General features: G+C 37.8%; 1 protein-coding gene across 2 annotated transcripts in view; it reads left to right on the top strand.

The window, feature by feature from the left end:
- The window catches only part of AJAP1 (adherens junctions associated protein 1), a 269,873-nt gene that overhangs the window by 72,165 nt on the left and 181,107 nt on the right, over positions 1-16,601 (top strand). The window lies entirely within an intron of this gene.

The following is a 16,601-nucleotide window of genomic DNA, read 5'->3' as shown; positions in this document are numbered from 1 at the left end:
AAAAAGCGCAAGTCTTCACAATTAGAACTTAACCAAAATGTCCTGCCACTGACCTTCAATGATAAAACTGATGACTTTACTCAACTCTGTCTCATTTAAATCAAATTCATGCACAAGTCATCACCCATGATGTTACTCATACTCTTTGAAAATGAAAGGAGAAAAAGTAACAACAGCCCAAAATGCAATAGCCTTCCCCAAAAGGCATGGCTTCCCTGTCCCTGGAGATCTTCACATAGAGGTTGATGGATCACTTGTTAGGGATGCTATTGCAGGGATTCTTCTTAGATGAAGGCCAGGTGAGTGACCTCTGAGGTCCCTTACAGCCCTGAACTTCTACCATTCTGCATAGATTTTCCACAGGAATGATAAGTTTTTAGTTCCCACACAATTACACTGATAGAAGCCAGACACCATCTTTCTTCCCTAGGTAAAGGCAATAATAGAGTGAACAGCTTATATTTCTTTAATTTTTTCACATTAATGAATCAATGTTCTTGTCTGAAGCCCTCTGAGGTAGCAGACCTATTTTACCCATTTTACATCTGAGAAAACCGAGGAACAAAGAGGTGAAGTAGCTTGTTTAAGGTTATACAACAATTATGTGGTAGAGTTATGACATGGATCCAGCTCTTGTGATTTCCAATCACCAAAAGAAATTTTGAAAAGAAAATGAATATATTTTTTCAGTAAGAATGTTATTGTCATCATTATTACAGCAAAATTTTCTAAATTCATCCAAACCATCCTAATTCTCCTATTTAAATCCAGCTTGCAATCCTTATATACAACCAATGTCTATTTAAATGCCAATTAAACAATGCATTTCTAAGCACTTTGTAATCATGTATTAATTACATGCACATGTTTATACACATAAACATATATACATGTTGGCTTAATTACAAATACTTTCAAATGTATTTTGTAACTGGCACTTGGAAAGAGACTGAACATGGATAATTCTGGGGAAAAAAAACTAGGGAGTTTCAGTGGACTAAAAATTCTATTTAAGTGAGCAATAAGGTATGGCAGCTATAAAAGTCAAAGCAATCTTGGGCTTCAGGAAAAGGGAGATCACTTTCCATATTTGGGAAGTGAGAGCTTCCCAGGTCACCCCCTTCATCAGATCTCATCCAAAATTCTGCACCTAGTTTTAATTATCAGAATTTGATGGCATTGATAAGGCATTGATAAGCTAGTGAATTTCCAGGTAAGGCAACCAGAATGGTGAAGGGCCGTAAGTCTATATCATAAGAGAGACCATTGAATGAACTGATTCTGTTTATCTTCCAAAAAGGTATACTAAAGATTGGTGGGGTGGGGCATAATTTCTGTATTTGAAGGACAGCTATTTGGGGGAGGGATTTCCTACATGCATAATACACATCTGCCCATACATTAAGAGGACCCATTATCTAACACAATGAAAAAATATGTTAACTCCCTATGACATGTCATGTGCTGTGCTAAGTGCTGAGGGATAGTATGAATGAAAAGAAAAGTAGTCTCTGCCCTCAGAGACCTTACAATCTAATAGGGAGAGACAGCACCTGAACAAGAACAGGAAAGAAGTCGAAGACCTCAAGGAGTGCCATCTTGTTCCGTGGAGCTTTAAGACCAGAAAAGCAGCTGATGCAAAGAAGAGAAATATGTCTGACCAAAAGCCATTACACAGTGGATTTGTAGTCAAAGGATTTCAATTGATAGTTTTCAAAGGGAGAACTGCAAATAATTTTGACCCATAGAAAAGGGTGTAAAATATACTATGGCAAACACGCAGCAAGGCAAGACCAAAACATATGCAGAATGGGCAGACAGGGAGGGGTTGCATTGGGAATCATTGGAGAGAACTCCCAAATTGATGCCATCATATGTGCATTGGACTATTTGAGTATATTTATATGACTCAAGGATCCATAATTTTATTATTGTAATTGATGACTGTTTGGAATTGTGAAGACTTGCTATCAGATTCAATCTCTGCAACTCATAGCTGAGTCGTCAGAGGCAAATCATTTAATTTCTAGGACTCTCAAAGAGTCCTCTAAAACCATTTTTTTTGTAAGCAATAGGGGTTAAGTAACTTGTGCAAGGTTACACGGCCAGGTGTTTCTGGGTGGGTGCTAAGTGTATGAGCCTGGGATTTGATCTCCAGGTCTTCTCAACACTGGAGCTGGTGCTCTTACTTGCTGTGCTACCTGGCTGCCCCTAAAAACATTATTTATGGTTGGGTTTTAATATGAAAAAAATAAATTTTGTTTCATTGATGTGGGAACAGTCCCTGCACAGAGATATATTTCAACCCATCTGTAACTTTTTAGTGAAATAAGAAGGAACCTGGAGGAGGAAGAGGAGAAAAGGATGAAGATGATGATAAAGTAAAAGATGAAGATTATGATGATGATGAAGTAGAAGAAGAAATCATACATTAATGTAATACTGTACAATTGCAAAAGTATTTTACTTTTCACAAACTTATGAATTCAGAACTTCGTTGTAATTGTTGAATCATTATTTCATTTGGTATGGCTCTCAATGACCCCATTTGGGTTTTCTTGGCAAGGATACTATATTGATTTGCCATTTCCTTCTTCAGCTTCACAGATAAAGAAATGGAGCAAACAGGGTTGATTAAGTTGGTCAAACGACTTGCTCAAGGGCACACAGAAAGTGTTTGAGGCCAGATTTGAACTCAAGTCCTCCTGATTCCTTCCAAGTCTGACATGCTAACCATTGTACTACCTCACTAAGTTCAAAAGTATGACTTATATATCATTCTCTTTGTACTTTGGAACAAACTTAGGGTTAGAGACTAAATGACTTGCCTATGGTTTAAGTAATGTTTGAGATTAGATCTTGATCCCAAATCCCAGAATTCTATTGCTAGTTCAAATTCTTTTGTATCACCCTGACATTGATACCATATAAATGTTAGTTATGTTCCTATTCTGAACAAATCTTTGCTGCCTGATGTTACATGCTCCCTGGGTAGGTTATATATTATATTAATAATAAGGGTCTTTAATAGCAAAATGTAAAAAAGGAAAAGAAAAGAAAAAGAAAATCAATTATATGCTAAACTTTTGGGGAATAGTTGTGCAAATTATAACACAGGAACACCATGGATTGTTGTCACACCATAAGCAAAGACAAATTTGCAGAATTCAAAGGAACAAACAAAGCCTTCAATGATGTGCTGCTGAGGGAAGAAAGCAGAGCCAAAGGAACAATGTACACCCTGACGACCTGATAGCAGCTAAGTAAATACGGAAAACAAAGATAGCAAGAAAACCCAATTATATACAAGGAGGAACATCAGAAAGGGTTCACAGAAGCAAATGTGATGGCTTGTTAAAGTTAAACTACATGTATTTTTAAACTGGATTTGTGATTTCGTCTGTGTGGAGAATTAACTTATCAGTCAGCCCCTACTGGATGACTTGAGACTCAGAGAGTTGTCTAGGGTGCTAGAAGTTAAGTGACTGGGTCAAGGTCACATAACCAGGGTGTGAGAAAAAGGTTTGAACTCATCTTCCTGAATCTGATTTCAGCTATCTAATCACTGCACTGGGATGACCCTGTTTTTTGTTTCTTTTTAATAAAATTAATTAGAATTTAATTAATAGAAGTATGCAGTTACATTTATATACATATACACATGCAGAGTCTTAAGTATTTCAAAGTATATCAGATACTTTCTACTTCTTTTTTTAGTCCCTTTTTCTTTAACATTTTATTCTTGGGTATCTCCCATTCCTCTTGGACTCAATTTCCCAAAAGCATTTTTACCTATGCAATGCTACTCCTTCCTCCTTGCCCATAACCCTTTTAAATTTGCTTTTCCCAGATTTCCAGTGACTGTCAGGCCATGTTCACATTTCTTGTGCTCTATCACAACACTTGACTCAATATATCCTCATATGATGTCCCTGAAAAGTGGTTACTCAGTTTGTGCCTGAAGTACCAGTGAAAGGAGACAGTGATTCTCACTTACTTTCCAAAACTGGGTGGGAAAATCCAGAATCATAGAATTTAAGAGATCAGTGACAGCTCTGTGAAGGCCATCTAGTCCAAATCACAAAGAAAAGGATAACGCATTATGACATGCCAAACAATTGATTATCTGGCATCTACTTGAAGACTGCAAAAGTGGGGAAAACCCATCACTTCTGGAAGCAAATCATTCCATTTTTATGCAACTCCAGTTTTTAAAATAGATTTTTATTGATAGCTTCTGTTTTTGCCATTGCCCACAGTATCTGTCCCCCCCACTTCCTTCTCAAGAGACTTATACTTTATTGCAAATAAAAAATTAAAGAAGAGACAAAAAATATACTCAACCAAAACAGAGAAGTCAGATATTATAGCCAGTGTTTCATACCCATGGCCCTCTACTTCTGCAAAGGAATTCAGAGGGGTGTCTTCTCATATCTCTTATATAAAGTTAAGTTTGGTTTAATTCCACAAGATTCCTTTTCAGTTGTATTGTAGCTATTGTTCTTTCAATTTATATTTTATATTTATATTTGGTCTGTTTTTGTATTGCTTTTTTTCTAATTCTTCTTTCTCTATATCAGTTCATGTAAGTATGTTAATGATTCTCTGTATTTATATTTGTCATTTTTTAAAACAAAGTTCTATTCAATTACCCTCATATACCATTCTTTGTTTAGCCATGCCCTAATGAGTGGGGAACTCCTTTTGTTTCTAGTTAACTTGCTACCTCAAAAAATGCTGCTCTGAATATTTTGTAGACAGAACCTTTCTGACAATGGCCTGCCTAACACTAGGTTCTCTGAGTAACAGAGTGTAAACATTTTATTCACTTTATTTGAATAATTCCAAATTCATTTCCAGAATGGTTGCACTACTTCATAGCTCTATCAACAATCCATTAATGTTCCTGTCTTTTCTTTTTTTTTTTTCTATTTGGAGAGCAATTGGGGTTAAGTGACTTGTCCAAGGTCACATGGCTAGTTTTTATGTTAAGTGTCTGAGGCAGGATTTGATCTCAGGTCTTCTTGACTCCAGGGACTGTACTCTATTCACTATGCCACCTAACTGCCCCCCTGTCTTTTCTTAATCCCACCAACATTGGTGTTTTCCATTTTTGGTCAAAGTCTTCATTTTCCTAAGTGTTAGCTCAAACCTCAGAGTAGTTTGCATTCAGATTTATTTTACTAGGAGTGATCTAGAGCTTCCTTTGCCATGGTTCTTAATCATTACCAATCTTTCTTTTGATTAACATATTCTTATCCTTTGACTACATATTTGGTGTGTAGTGGCCTTTGGTCTTATATATGTCTTTTTTATCCATATGTCTTAGATAGCAGATCCTTATCAGGGAAATCTGAGGGACATATATTTTTTTTTTACCAATTAGCCACTTCCCTTCTTCTACTGCATGCTAATTTTGTATCTACAAAAGCTTTTCAGTATCATGTAAACAAAATCATCTGTTTTATCTTTTGCATTTGTCTGTATTTCTTGTTTTGTTTAACATTTAATCACCTACTTATAGCTTTGGAAGGTATATGATCTATCTCTCTCAAACTGAATTAAAGCGAATTTCTATTTGTTTTATGGCAGAATCTTTAATCTTCAGGTCAAATGTCTTTTCTGAGGTGGTATGTGTGTGCATGTGTGTCTGTCTGTGTAGTATGGGGAACCTTTCAGTTCTTGGTACAGCCTACTCCACTCTTAGCTAGCTTTAAATTACTAGGAAGTGTTTGGTTTGCTTGGTTATCTATTTTTCCTGACATTAAGTCTAAATGTCACTTGTTGCAACTTCTCCTCCTGCATCCTGGCTCATCCTTTTGGGGACCAGGTAGAATAAGTCTCTTCCTCATGGTAGCCCTTTCAAAACATTAAAGTCAGATACAATGTCCCTGATGAAAATTCTGTTTTACAGGTTAAACATGTCTAGTTGTTTCAAGTAATTCTAATTTGTCATGGATTCAAGGCCTTGCACTATACTGATTTCCCACCTCTGAACACTTGCAGCTAACCAATTTCTTAAACCATCCATCATGGGCTGAACTGAAAAGAATATACCAGCTGAAGCCTGAAATGGAGGACAATGGGATGATCACCTGGAACTCTTCCTGGAGCCTATGTCTTTCTTTTCTTTTTCTTTCTTTTTTTTTCTTTTTTGGAGGGGGGGAAGCAGGGCAACATGTGGCTAGTTTTTGTGTTAAGTGTCTGAGGCTGGATTTGAACTCAAGTCCTCCTGACTCCAGGGCCGGTGCTCTACTCACTGTACCCCTAGCCACCCCAACCTATGTCTTTCTTACTGTAGCCCAGGATCCCACCTGATTTTGGCTGTTTTATTACACTGTTGACTCGTGTTGTCCTTGCAGTGGACCAAAACCCCCAGACCTTTGCCAGAATGACAACTGGCTAACCATGTTCCCCTCCCCCATATTATAGACATGAAGTTGATTTTTTGTATCTAGATACAAGCTTTTACATTTATCCATATTGAATTTCATTTTATTTGATTCAACCCAGTGCTCTAGCCTTTTCAAATCCATTCGGATGCTAACTTTGTCAGCTCTCCTTTCAGTCTGGTGTCAGCTGCATGTTGACGGGTGAAGCATCCGTGTCTTTTTCCAAGTTGTTGATAAAAATATGTAAAATGTCACATGCAGAAGCAGATGTCTGTGATACTTCACTGTGGATCTCCTGTCACATTTGCGTTAAACCATTAACAATTATTCTTTGAGCCTGGCCATTCAACCACTAATGAATCAACTTGATCAAAAAAAAAATCTCATCCAGATGCCTCCCTCTTCTGTTCTCTCTCTCTCTCTCTCTCTCTCTCTCTCTCTCTCTCTCTCTCTCTCCCCCTCCCTTTCTCTCTCACATACACATGCACACTCACACATACACATGCACACACACAAGCACACACACTCACATGCACACACACATACACACACAAATATATATAATACTTTAGCACAAGCTTTCCTGAAATTCAGATGAACTATAGCCACTGAATTCCCTTCATCTTCTGGTTTAGTTGTCCTGTCAATAAAAGGAATGAGGGTAGTCTAGAATGGCTTGTTCTGGAGTAAGTCATTCTCCCCTTTGTAATCATTGCTTCTCTGTTTCTCAATCTTTGGCAACTGTTTCTAACTAGTTTTTAAAATTTCTCAGGAGACCAGACCCTGTTTTCCCCATACCCCTTTTTTAACTTGGAATACTTATTTGTCTTCTCCATTGTTGTGGCACGACTTCTATTTTCCATAATCTTTCAAATATCACTGACCATGATCTATCAATCACATGTATCAGTTCTTTCAGACCATGAGTATATAATTTAGTTGGACTAGGTGAGAGGAATTCATCAATTGAGGGGTTGCCAAGCTCTATTTTTTATGTTAAGGACACCTTGAATAGTCTAGTGAAGGCTGTGGACACCTTCTCAGTATATTTTTCAATGCAAAAAATAGAATACATTGGATTGCAAAGAAGATTGATTATATTGAAATACAATTATCTATCTCATGGGCAATTTACCTAACCCTGTTTGCCTGTTTCTTCACCTATAATAAGGACTGGAAATGCAATCGTAAACCAGTCCAAGAAATTTTTTTTCTTTTCTTTTATCTTTGCCAAGAAAATGCAAATGGGCTCACAAGGAGTTTCACATGACTGAAAAAAACTGAACATCATCAATACAGTCTATCTCATAGGCTTGCACACATAGGCTTGGATAAATTCACAAGCTCTGGGTTAAGAATTCTTGCTGTCAGCTAAGTAGTACAAGTATTTTATTATAATTATTATTAATTATTCCCTTTTTCTGAACAAGGAGACTTAGACCTCAGAGTACTGTAGGGACATGCTTGTATTCCTCTGTTCTGTACAATTATTTTTAAAAATTTAAATTAAAAAATTTCTTTACAATTATTTTTAAAAACTCTTTGGTCAGTTTCCTGTCCATTCAGATCAGTCCCGTTAGATAATCCCATCCCCCCTCTCCAATAGATTTTTTCTGCAGTACATATTTGTTTACCTAATTGGATCCTCCCCCTTCTAGCTCTTTGTTACTAATCTCCAGATGTTTTCTTTACCAGATACTTGACTCTGTGACTCTGAAAGTGTTAAAAATAGAATCACACAACCAATAAAATGATTAAGTGCTAAATCGAGTGACATGGGTGACAATACTATTGGAGTTGGGGGGGGGGGGTGTTTTCCTGGGCTGAAGTAGCTTTTGAAGGACTCAGTGGAGGAAGTGATAATTAATCTGTTCCTTGAAAGATGGGTTGGGTTTTAGTAGAGAAGACAGAGGAGGAAATAGCTGACAGTTTTGTAACCACTTAAGTCTTGAAAAATGCTTCACATACATTGGTACTAATTCTCTTTTGCAAATAAAGTCTCAAAGAAAGCTTAAGTGACTTGCCCATGACCACACAAATAAATGCCAGAGGTGGGTTTCCAATCAACTATCAGGCAGACTTGTTCTAGCACTATATTCCAGGTGAGAGCAGCTAAGTGGTGCCATAGTGCATAGAGCGCCAGGTCCGGAGTCAGGAAGACTCATCTTCCTGAGTTCAAATTTGACTTCAGACACTTACTAGCTGTCTGACCTTGGGCAAGTCACTTTACCCTGCTTGCCTCATCTGTAAAATGAGCTGGAGAAGGAAATGACAAACCACTCCAGTATCTCTGCCAAGAAAACTCCAAACAGGCTCATGAAGAGTCAGACATGACTGAAATGACTGAATAACAATATATTCTAAGTCAAGGAGGGCCCGCATGAACAAAGAGTTGGATGAGAAATCAGGTTGATGGCATAGATTATTTGGGAGGCAGTGATAAGACCAGTCCAGTCAAATATTTTGTGCTTACTTACCATATGTTTGGGAAAAGCTCAAAACAGTCCCAAGGGTTAATCCCTCCATTTTACACTACTCCCTGGATTTATCTTGTTCTGCTGAAGTGTGTTAACTGAAGCCATATGCTTAGATCACATGGTTTTCCTATGGGAAAGTTTTTAACTGAGCTTTCATTCCTGCTGTTAAAGGCAAATACAGTAGCAGGGATTCAAATCTATTCTCATTTACTTCGGACCACTGCAAGCTTTAATCACAGCTGAGTTTCTCTCTTGAAAGTAAACAGATGATTTGCCTTGACAAGAGATATTTAAACAAAAAATCCATAGTCCTTTATCTCTGATATAGACAATATAATGAACATACCTGGATCCCAGGGGAGAGATTGGACATGTGATATCATGGGTAGAGGAAACTCCCACTCTTAGTTCAGGTTAGTACCTCCTATGCCATGTATAATACTGGAGAGGTCTCTAGATCACTGAGAGGTTAAGCTATTGGCCCAAAGACACACAACCAAGTATTTGTCAGAAGTGGGTCTTGAACCTCTTTCTTCTTTGCTCCAGGACTGACTTTCTAACCACTTTACTATATTACCATATGTGATAGTGAAGGTCATATGTAGCCATATATCCATATCCAATACATATTGCTTATATTTTATGTATTAGGAAATAGAAGTTCATAACTTAAAATGAGCTGTCCAACTTTATCTAGGAATTCGCCTTGGCCATGATAAAGAACTTGGGTCTAGTTTTTGTGAGATGACTTTGTAGCTGAAAAATCCCAGATGTACTCATTCTCCAAAACCCATCCTTGTTTTAGGGGTTAGGGAAGTAGCAAGATTCCAGTTGTTTTCTGGAAGAGAGAGTGATCCATAAGAGGCTTCTGTGTTACATAATTTTTTCCAAGATAATGTCAGATAGAACAGGGCATGTTGAATGGGAACTACCTTAGAATAAAAGAAGTGAGAAACACAGCATGCCATCTCTTCCCTCAAATAGATTTCTAAGGCAATTACAAATAAATCAGAATTGTCTGCCCAGGACAAATTCAACTGATTAGGGCAGTTAAATTGTTTTTCCTTTGCCAGTGAGTTGTTCCATTGCCAATTTCAGCACACAGGGCCCAAACACCTATTTTCTGATTTAAATGGGGAAAGTGAACCCATCAACAGCTCCCTGTTCTCCTCCCTCTTCTCCACTCAAAAAGGCTTACCAACTCTCCATCCTACCACGCTTAGCCTAAAGTCTATGTCTAGACCTTCATTTCACCCATAGACTGTGAGGAATATGGACAACATAGGATGTCAGAGCTGCCAAAGAGCTTACATATTACAAGTACAATGTAATCCTCATCATCACAGTAGCAGCCATAGTAATATGTAGTGCATAGGCTAATAGTTTTAGAACTCAAAGGGACTTTTACAGAGTGTGACCTCTTCATTTGAAAAATGAAACTGAGACCCATACAGATTGAATGCCTTGCCCAAGGCAACAAATGTACTAAATGGAATTCAAAACTAGGCTGATCTGGCTCCAAATTCCATGATATTTCCATTGTACCACACTTATAGTTTTGATTCTTTGTATTTTAGTGAGAGGTCAAGCCAAGATGGTGGAATAGCAGAAAGAATTATAGGAAATTCCCTTTCATGCTCAATTTCTCCAAACAGATCTAGAAAACTCACTGGACTGAATCCTGTTTGGAAGACAGAGAAAAAATGGTGAATCATTTCTCCAGCTCAGGTCATGTTTAGGAGGAAAACAGAGTCATCTGCAGACACTGGGAATCAAATTTGCCCAGCAACATACTGCAGGAAATTGAAATATACTATTCAAGAAATGTATAGGCTTTGCCTATATATAAAAGTATAGGGGAAATATATAGGCTTATAATACCTCATCCAGCAACCTACTATATAATAAAAGAAAACTTAGAAATCCTGAAGAAAAGAAACTTTGAAATGCAAACATGAACATGAAGAGAAAGAAAATAGGCAAGCATGAATAAAAAAAATTATAAGACTCTCAATAAGGATAAACTTTACAATCTAATATAGAGAGATGATATATGTATCTTCTCTGAGACCTTTCATCAAGAGCCATAGAGAGAGGCTAATTAGGCAGAAGGCCTGGGAGTGATTGTTTAATCCTTTTTTTTTCTTTTTTATTTTACATCAGTCTTTTCCACAATATTCAAATTGTTTCTTCCTGGCTGCTTGTAATATTTTCTCCTTGATCTGGGAATTCCAGAACCTGGCTATGATGTTCCTAGAAGTTTTCTTTTTGGGATCTTTTTCAGGAGGTGATTGGTGGATTCTTTCAACGTCTCTTTTGCCCTCTGGTTCTAAAACATAAGCGCAATTTTCCTTGAGAATTTCTTGTAGGATGATTTCTAGGTTCTTTTTTTGATCATGGCTTTCAGGTAGTCTAATAATTTTTAAATGATCTCTCCTGGATCATTTTCCAGGTCAATGATTTTCCCAATGAGATATTTCACGTTGCCTTTTATTTTTTCATTTGTTTGGATCTTTTTAATAGTATCTTGATTTCTCATAAAGTCACTACCTTCCATTTGCTCCAGTCTAATTCTGAATGAATGATTCTCTTCAGGGAACTTTTGAGATTTTTTTTCCATCTGGCAAATTCGGCTTTTTAAGGCATTCTTCTCCTCATTGCCTTTTTGAGCCTCTTTTGCCATTTGAGTTAGTCTGTTTTTAAGGTGTAATTTTCTTCAGTCAGGTTGTTGAATCTCATTTCATAATTTTCTTGCATCATTCTCATTTCTCTTCCCAATTTTTCCTCCACTTCTCTTATTTGGTTTTCAAAATCCTTCTTAAGGTTCTCTATGGCCTGTAATCAGCTTGTATTTTCTTTGGAAGCTTTTGGTACAGGAGTTCTGACTTTGCTGTCTTCCTCCAGTTTCATGCTTTGATCTTTTTTGTCCCCAAAATAGGAGTGTAAAGTTGGATCTTTGCTTGCTTTGCTCTTTTGCTTGCTCATGTTGCCACTCAATTGCTTGACTTTGTGCTTTTTGCCACAGTAGGACTCTGCTACCAAACAGCGGAGCTTTTTCCCAATTGCTGGGGTTTTCGCAGCTGCTGGAGTTGTTAGTTGGGTGCCCTCTCTGAGACTTCACATGCTTTGGAAAGCTAGTCACATACCCCAGTACCTCCACCCTAGACAGTGATCCAGATCCAATCAGGTTAAAGCAAGAGTTATTACCCCTCAGACTGGTCAGTTGGTCCCCCTACAACCTTCAAGCCAGGGGCTGAAGCTGCCACCTCGTGGTGGCTTCAGGGTTGCAGAGCCTCAGCAGCTTTTCCCTCCAGGGGGTAAATGCCAGACTGAACTCCAAAACTCCCTGTTCCTGCGAAGTCTATACTGACTTCTCACTTTGTCCTTAGCATCTATGGGTTTATAATTCCAGAAACTGCCACAGCTGCTGGTGATCTGAAGTCCCTCCAACAGGTGGGTGATTGTGGCCACTCTGAGGCCCAAACCTCGGGCTCCCTCCAGGCTGGGCTCGGTTCCTAGATCTCTGTGCTGGCCCCTTCCTGCCAGCCTACCAGGCTGTCTTCAGTGGGAACTTAGCTTCTCTCTGTCATTTTGCGCATTCTGTAGCTCTCAATTTTGTTTACAGTCATTTTTTACATGAATTGGAGGAGGAGGCATTGGGAGTTGCATGGAAGTCCTGTTTCTACTCCGCCATCCCAGTGATTGTTTAATCTTAAAAGAAGAATGGAAAAGGAAAGGGAGAAGAATATCCTAGGGCTGAGGAGGGAAAGGAAGAATAGGGAAATTATCTAAGGTGATTGGAGTACCCAAGTAAAAAGTACCCTCATGTGGCCTCAAAGCCCTGATTTCCCACCCCTGGTATGGAAACAAGAAGGAAAGCATGGCGGGAGCAGGACTGATATCTGAACCTTACTATCAGTTTAACTGCTTGGAAGAACAAAAAATTTTGTGTCTATATCCCTAACACCTAAATGTTCATGATACTTTGGTCCTTCATAAACACTTGCCAATTAATTGGTTGTTAATAGTAAATGTATAATAAAAATCATGTATGGCAATAATAACAATTCACTTTTAAGTTAGGGAGTGCAGACATTATTCTACCCATTTTATAGATGACACGGAGGAGAGATTGTGACTTGCTCAGGGTCACAGCACAAGTATCAGATTTAATAGAGTTAGGTTCAAGATTTGTACGTAGATCTTCCCACCCAAAGTTCTTCCCAGGTTTTTGAGCAAACATTAGCATCCCAAAAAGAAATGATAAATTAGAAGAGGAAGATTCCTTTTATAAATGTATCCACTAAAGAGCTACTCAAACTCAGTAGTATCAAGAACTCAATCCTTTACCTTTTCTAACAATACCACCCTTCTTCCTAACTTCCTCATTTTGGTCATCCTTTCAAACACCTAAAGTCACACCTTTAGGGTCATCTCTACCTCCTGAAGTCTGAAAGATACCTTAGAAAGGCCAAGGTCATCCACTGCATCCCTGGCCATTGCCAGTCATTTTGACTTTTTTCTTGCCACTGGACTTGGATGACTGGAAGAGAGAATGAGACTGATTACTTTGCATAGCTCTGTCTCCCTTCATTGAGATCCATGCAAAAGTCAAGATATCACCCCCATGATGTCATTGGTCTTCTTTGATGAGCAATAATGCCAATGGCAATAAGACCTGTCAAACACCTGACACAAACTCTAAAGGGAATTTCTATGATGCTCAACGTTTCCCAAACTTCTTTCTCCAGGCAAAGGGAGGACCAGCATGCACAGAGAAGCCCAGCCAAAGACTTTTAAAAAGATAACTTTCCCTTCATTTTCCCAGGAGACAATTTCCACTTCATCAAAGCCCATTGCAACATTTGCAATGACATTAGAGGGACTCTGGCATTGGGAAATGCTCAAACCTAGCTCAGTTAAAACATATTTCCAGTTCCTTGCTTCACATGACTTCAGGGATGCCTTTATTCATTATTGACAGTACTTTTACTTAAAGGAAGCTCTGTTCCCTTTGGGGACTTGGAATGGAATAGCAGAAATGTCTGTCTGTCCTCTTTTTCTTAAAGATCATAGACAGAAAATAGGGGCAGACTTCCAGTTAGTCTCATAAGAGGCAGAGTCTAATTTTTAGGGTGGGGAAGGAACATCTCACAGAACATGTTGTTTTTTTTAATGTGTGGATGTTTATATATATATATGTATATGTATACACACACACATATATATGCATATATATATGTAAAATTGTGCATGTGTACACCTATATAAATTCATTGATATCCATTATTTTTACATCAACTCCATTTTCCAGCTATCTCACCCCTCTCCCCAACTCATTCCTTGCAACGCAGAATAAATAAGGAAGCATAAATGAAGAGCAAAGCAAAACCAATTAATGCATTAACTGAGTTGGACATAGACATGATTTGCACCATTCATAGTCCCCTAATTCTTCAAAGAAAGAAGGAAAGTTGATTTTCTCATTTATTCTTTGGGACAAAATTTGGTAATTGAAATTATAGAGTTTTTATAAATGCCATTCTTTCCATACACATCATTTTAATTATGATGTTGTTTTTTCTGAGTATTTAACTCTGTATCAGTTTATCCAAACTTCTCTGAATTTGTCATATCCATCTTTTCTTATAGTCAACTAATATTTTATTGCATTTATGTATTCAGTTTCTGGATGTTTTTTATTCCCAGTTCTTTGTTTCCACCAAGTATTGCTATTAATATTTTAGTATATATGAAACATTTCTTTTTGTCTTTGTCCTCAGTAAAGGATTTGAATGCTTAGGATTTAAGAGCAGGAAAGGTTCTAAGAGATCCTCTAGCCCAACAAGTATATTTTGCAGGCCAGGAAACCAAGACCTTGAAAAGACACATGACTAGCCTTACATGACATTAACATTTGCATCCATTTTTTTTCTTTTCTAATTCCAAATTGACTATTATGCCCTTTTCTTGTGCCTGCATCTGGCTTCTAGTAGTAACCAACTTGTCTCCAATGAGACTGATTTTGATTACTGTCAAAATTCTAGAATGTGTCAGTAAAGAGATGATTAGGGATAAGTTAAAAAAGGAAGCAGTGATTTCAAAAACATGGTCTCATCTAGAATAGGTCATCCCAGATTAAACAGACTTCCTCCATGACAGAGTTATGGGCATGTAAGAGAGGACAACATTATAAATAATGTTTGCTCAATTTTAGGACACCATTGACTAAGTCTCTAATTCTTATGAACAAGAAAGAGAGATCTACATAAGGACATAATATACTCAGGTAGTATGGTCCAATACAAAGAATATTATGCAAAGTTGTATATTTGCTTGGAAGAATTTCTCCAGGGCAGTGTCCTGGTATATGTACACTTCGCCCTATAGTTTTTAACATGTTTAGGAAAAGGCATCAATGGTGTGTATATAAATGTGCAGAGAGCACAAGGCTGGGAGGAAGAGCCAATATGTTGGATGACAGTCATTCTCTAAGATGATATTGATAGCCTAGAATACTGCACTCAATGTCATATGATGAAACAGTGGAGATTCACATACATTTTTACAATTGGATTAAAAAAAATCCATTTTGTAAATATAAGACTAGAAAGATATGCCAGCGAGAAGTAGGGAAATGGTTTGAGGGTTTTAGTAATGATGATAGCTAGCATTTATTTAGTGCTTTAAGATTTGCAAAACACTGGAAGATAGATGTTATTATTTTTTTCAATTTTACAGATGGGGAAACCGAGGCAAATAGGGTTTAATGACTTACCTGGGGTTACATAGATCATACATGTCTGAGGCCAGATTTGAAAAGGGGTTCTTCCTGACTCCAAACCTAGTACTCTATCCACAATGCCACCTAGCTGCGCATAATAGATGATAAATGGATGTTCAATTGAATTTAATTAGGAAAGTAGATGGAATTTGCTGAGAAGTACATTTAGCTTTGGTGTAAGCAAAAACTTCCAAGGAATGACAGCTTTCTCCTAGAATTGGCTACCTACCTTAGGAGGTAGTGGACTCCTCCACACTGAAGACCTTTAATCAGGTTTAACTGCTCTGGCCAGTGTGGAGGGATATCACAAAAGTAGAATTGTGCTTTTGGCCAAATTGAAATCAGTGGCTTCTGAGGTCCTTGCAAGTAGGAAATTCTGTGGCAGGGCATTTATATGAGGAAATGTTGTCCTCATTCCCAGGTTACCCCTAACTGAAATATTTATTTGTGGTACCAGGGAGAAGGAAAAGTTATTTATAATAGTACCTGAAGTGCACATAGAACTTTAGTTGTGCAAACTATATACTTTTCTCTTTTAATCCTCATAACCCTAAGCAACCCATTTTCAGATAAGTAAACTGAGGCTCAGAGAGATTAAATAACTTCCCCATGGCCACACATCTGACAGTGTGTTCAGATTTAGGGGAAAATTTTTTTATTAGAAATTAGAACTCTCATCCCCTTCCCCCAGACTGTCACTCAGATCATGCCATACAAACTACCACATTTTAATGACAGTAAATACTTCATATTTCACACCTGGATATTGCTGCTTCAGTCTGCAGTAGCAAGTACTCTCCAGCAGAAAGTGAGATGTTCAAGTGCCTTATCAAGTAATTCAGTGCCACCAAACACCTGCAGTTCAACGGTCCTCATAATTCCCTCTTAATGTCCCTTATCACTCTCTCTCTCTCTCTCTCTCTCTCTCTCTCTCTCTCTCTCTCTCTC

The sequence above is a fragment of the Petaurus breviceps genome, unplaced genomic scaffold (genome assembly GCF_028583685.1).
Source record: "Petaurus breviceps papuanus isolate PSGF00001 unplaced genomic scaffold, PetGlider_PUasm1.0 91041, whole genome shotgun sequence".
Lineage (NCBI taxonomy): Eukaryota > Metazoa > Chordata > Mammalia > Diprotodontia > Petauridae > Petaurus > Petaurus breviceps.
This window is presented reverse-complemented; position numbering and strand designations above follow the sequence as displayed.